The sequence below is a fragment of the Bos grunniens genome, chromosome 26 (assembly GCF_055505025.1).
Source record: "Bos grunniens cultivar Pamir isolate PY7600 chromosome 26, Bosgru_T2T1.0, whole genome shotgun sequence".
NCBI lineage: Eukaryota > Metazoa > Chordata > Mammalia > Artiodactyla > Bovidae > Bos > Bos grunniens.
The window spans coordinates 553,584-559,108 of NC_141190.1; the positions used below are offsets into that span (position 1 = coordinate 553,584).

Here is a 5,525-nt window from a genome sequence, read left to right on the forward strand (position 1 = left end):
GGAGATCTTAAAATTGCAAACAATATTTTAAGTGAGCAAAATGCTAATTAAATATAAACACTTTTATATTTAATGTTATAAATTGTTTAAATTAATTTTCTTACAGAGTACTCAGAGACTGCAGTACTGAAAATTTATTGTAACCAATGTTATTTATATTTTTTAAAGGAAGCATTTATGCTGACAATATTTTGCACCTAATAATCCTCTTACCTTGATCTGCCATCTACCTCTTACTCTAGCAAGTTGGTTGCTTAGATGTATCTGACTCTTTGAGACCCCATGGAATGTAGCCCACTGGCTCTTCTGTCCATGAAATCCTCCAGAAAAGAAGACTGGAGTGGGTAGCCATTCCATTCTCCAAGGGATCTTCCCAGTCCAGGGATAGAATTCAGGACTCCTGCCTTGCAGACAGATCCTTTAGTGTCTGTGCCACCAGGGAAATCCACCTCTTATTCTGGTATATTTGTACTATGTTTATTATTATTATATTTAGATACACTTTAATTTGTTTTTATAAAATGTTGATTTGTGTTTTGTATTACATTATAATTTGTGAAGTTTTGTGGCCTTAAAATACAAAAAAAAAAAAAAAAAATTAAGAAACACCCCTAATCCATGTATATCTATTTAATGTATTTTATTCATGTCTATAGTATTGTGTAGACAATACTTCCCTTGTGACTCAGTGGTAAAGTATCCACCTGTCAATGCAGTATCTATCCCTGGGTCAGGAAATGGCAACCCACTCCACTAATCTTGCCTGGGAAATCTCATGGACAGAGGAGGCTGGAAGAATACAGTCCACGGGGTCACAAAGAGTCAAAAAGGAATTAGTGACTAAACAACAGCATAGCCTTGTGTGACATAGTAACCTTACACTTTTTTTTGTTTTTTTTGTTTTGTTTTGTTTTTTTTAAAGCATAGCATCTTCTTTCCCAAAAGGAGTTTTTAATGAATTTTCATTATGCAGAAAAAATGCCACTGACTACTCTTTCCTTCAGTTTGCTTAGATCTCCTCGTATTCTCCTGGGTTCATGCACGACTACATATATTTGAATTGTTACATACAAATTAGCATATGTCAATTGTAGTGAAAATGCTCCTAGGGAAAGATTATGTTTTAGGAAAATTTGCATCATAATGAGCTTTCATTTTTGCTAACATAGTAAATAAAACTAGAACATAAAGAATCCACTTTATGGACTTCAGAGGTCCAATTTTAGGCCTGCAAAGGGGAATAGTGAAGGGCTTGGAGTAAGTTAAATGTGCTCCATTCTACTTGACCTAGACCTCACCTATTGATCATTATATCATAACCTTGACAAATAAGATAATGTCACAGTGCAGAAGAACTGACACACAAATATATAAAGAAACTCTCTTTGAGCTAAATTATTGTCACCATGTAAAATATATATATATATTTTTTATATAAATAAATAAATATATATATATATATATTTAACCTGATTTCCAGGTAGCCTAAACATATTGAATCCTTTACTCTTCATTTTTTTCTCCCAACTACCCTGTAAAGAAATATCAGTTTTGCATAAGAAAATGAAGATTTTCAAATAAATTAAATTATTTGTCCAAAGGAATCATTTGTATATAACATAAAAGAAAGTATAGCAGAGATTTTATCTCTATACATATATGTCTCACATATTTCTATAAAGGGATAATTCTCACTGCAATCTATTATATTTTTCTTATTTATACAAATGTCTAAATTTTGTTGTCTGTTAACTGTTTCAGTCTGTATCACCTAAATAAAGGATTTTTAGGACTATGTGTTGAAATAGTAGGTTGGAGAAGGCCATGGCACCCCACTCCAGTACTCTTGCCTGGAAAATCCCATGGATGGAGGAGCCTGGTAGGCTGCAGTCCATGGGGTCGCTAAGAGTCAGACATGACTGAACGACTTCACTTTCACTTTTCACTTGCATGCATTGGAGAAAGAAATGGCAACCCACTCCAGGGTTCTTGCCTGGAGAATCCCAGGGACGGGGAAGCCAGGTGGGCTGCCGTCTATGGGGTCGCACAGAATTGGACACGACTGAAGTGACTTAGCAGCAGCAGCATAAAAGAGAAGTGAAAATGTCTAACTCTTTGTGACCCCATGGGCTGTAACCAGGCTCCTCTGTCCATGGAAATCTCCAGACAAGAATACTGGAGTGGGTAGCTATTCCCTTCTCCATGGGATTCTCCCACCCCAGGGATCAATCCCGGATTTCCTTCATTGCAGGCAGAATGTTTACCATCTAAGCCCACCAGGGAAGCCCAGTGTGTTCTGTACATTTTTGGAATGTATGGCTTTACATTTTTATCATAATTCTTATATAATTGAATAATACAGTTTTTATATGTATTCAGCAATATGATTAAGTGATATTATCAAGTATAACATAAATATTATAATGTGATTGCAATTATCCATAAATGACTAATAGAAAACTTTAAATATGTATCATATGTTTGTATTTGTATAAATTTATATATGTATCACACTTTTAATTTTTTTCATTTCTAATGTACTTCTATGCATACATTTCTGTGTCTTTATCTATGTATCCATAGGTATCCACACCTATATGTGTATCTATATATTTATATGGGGCTTCCCAGGTGGCTCTAGTGTTAAAGAATCTGCCTGCAAATGCAGGATACATAAGAGACACAGGTTCAATGCCTGGGTCAGGAAGATTATCTGGAGAAAGCATGACAATCCACTCCCATATTCTTGTCTGGAGAATCCCATGGACAGAGGATATGTATCTATCTCTGTATTTATCTCTAGGTATACCATCTATAACATTCTGGTTTTTCAGCTTTAGCACTACTGAGATTTTGGACTGATAAGGGGTATTATGAGATGCTTATAAACATAACTGACCATTGACCATTATATGCAAGTACCACTCACCTTTCAGTTGCAATAAGCTTCCAGTTGTCTTTCAGATGTTGACAATTGTTATTTGCTTAGTAAAAAAGCCCCTATTTGAGAACTAGTGAATATTTCAGACTCTGTCTCTATCTTTATTTATGCACATTATTATACATAGAATATGGGATTTTTAAAAAACATCCTATTTTGGAAAGTTAGGATGTATTTGACTTTGACAAGCTTCACATATGAAAAACCTACATGAAATCTGCTTGCTATGCTTGATGTCTCAACCCAGAATACATATCCTGATAAACCTGCATGAAAACACAAAATCTAACTGTGCCAAATGAATTCATCTTCATGGGAATCACAGACCTCCCTGAGCCGCAGGCTCCATTGTTTGGGCTCTTCCTCATCATCTACGTGACCTCAGCGGTGGACAATTTGGGCATGGTCATCTTCACTAAGGTGGACTCCAGGCTACAGACACCCATGTACTTCTTTCTCAGACACCTGGCTCTTACTGATCTTGGCTATGCAACAGCTGTAGGAACCAAAATGTTGGCAAATTTTATTATGGGTCAAAATTCAACCTCCTTTTATTTGTGCACCACACAGCTGGCTTTCTTCATCATGTTCATTATAAGTGAACTTTTTATTCTGGCAGCAATGTCCTATGACCACTTTGTGGCCATCTGTAAACCTCTGCTTTATACAGTCATCATGTCACAAAGGGTGTGTTGGATACTGATGGCAATCCCCTACCTCTATAGTGCATCTGTGTCTCTTACTGTCAAAGTAAATATTTTTAATTTATCCTTCTGTGGCTACAATATCATCAAACACTTCTACTGTGACTGTCTCCACTTGATATCTTTGCTCTGTTCAAACACACAAAAAATTGAACTGATCATTCTGATCTTCTCAGGTGCTAATACGATTCTCTCCCTTCCAGTAATTCTTTTTTTTTTTTTAACTTTACATAATTGTATTAGTTTTGCTAAATATCAAAATGAATCCGCCACAGGCATACATGTGTTCCCCATCCTGAACCCTCCTCCCTCCTCCCTCCCCATACCATCCCTCTGGGTCGTCCCAGTGCACCAGCCCCAAGCATCCAGTATCGTGCATCAAACCTGGACTGGTGACTCGTTTCTTACATGATATTCTACATGTTTCAATGTTACTCTCCCAAATCTTCCCACCCTCTCCCTCTCCCACAGAGTCCATAAGACTGTTCTATACATCAGTGTCTCTTTTGCTGTCTCGTACACCAGGTTATTGTTACCATCTTTCTAAATTCCATATATATGCGTTAGTATACTGTATTTATGTTTTTCCTTCTGGCTTACTTCACTCTGTATAATAGGCTCCAGTTTCATCCACCTCATTAGAACTGATTCAAATGTATTCTTTTTAATGGCTGAGTAATACTCCATTGTGTATATGTACCACAGCTTTCTTATCCATTCATCTGCTGATGGACATCTAGGTTGCTTCCATGTCCTGGCTATTATAAACAGTGCTGTGATGAACATTGGGGTACACGTGTCTCTTTCCCTTCTGGTTTCCTCAGTGTGTATGCCCAGCAGTGGGATTGCTGGATCATAAGGCAGTTCTATTTCCAGTTTTTTAAGGAATCTCCACACTGTTCTCCATAGTGGCTGTACTAGTTTGCATTCCCACCAACAGTGTAAGAGGGTTCCCTTTTCTCCACACCCTCTCCAGCACTTATTATTTGTAGACTTTTGGATCGCAGCCATTCTGACTGGTGTGAAATGGTACCTCATAGTGGTTTTGATTTGCATTTCTCTGATAATGAGTGATGTTGAGCATCTTTTCATGTGTTTGTTAGCCATCTGTATGTCTTCCTTCCAGTTATTCTTATGTCTTATCTGCTCATCCTTGTAGCCATTCTCAGGATGAACTGCATAAGCTAAGCACAAGGCTTTATCTACCCGTGGATCCCACTTGACAGTGGTCACAGTGGTCTTTTGGACTTTGATATTTATGTATATGCAAACACTCCTTTGACACTGATAAAATGGCATCTATATTTTACACCCTTGTTATCTCCATGTTAAATCCCTTGACCTACAGTTTGAGGAACAAAGATGTGAAATATGCACTACAAAAGGTGTGGAATAAGCTTTGTAACATTTCCTCTTAAAGCCTACATACAATATGATTCCTATCACTTAAATTCTGTGCTTCAAACATTTTTCTATGTGTCTTTAAATGGAATAACAAGCACAAATAAGTTCAATGTACTTTTAGAGATGGTCTTTTATGCACCAGTAACACTTTAATGTGCTGTAATTACACTAGCACACAAAGCAAGAAAAACATCTGCCTTCTTTGTGTAAGAGAGATTAATCATAAATATAATTAAGTAAATGTTATTATACAGGAGAATTGATTAGGACCCTACAGAGTATTCAAGTAGATAAGGACATTGAGTATGCTGTGTGTGAGAAAGGAAGAATAGTAGATATAAAAGGTGAGTTTAAATGACTATTGCTTTTATCAACTACCAGAATAAACCTCCCCATGACTATGTGTATGTTTGAGTATGTGCATATGTTTTTTTGTGTAAGAATATCTATCTGTTTGATTCTCCATATGCTTCTAA

General features: G+C 36.6%; 1 pseudogene; it reads left to right on the plus strand.

Moving 5' to 3' along the window:
• The first annotated feature begins 3,211 nt into the window (after positions 1-3,211).
• Positions 3,212-5,063, plus strand: LOC147343923 (olfactory receptor 8K3-like; annotated as a pseudogene).
• Positions 5,064-5,525: the final 462 nt, after the last annotated feature.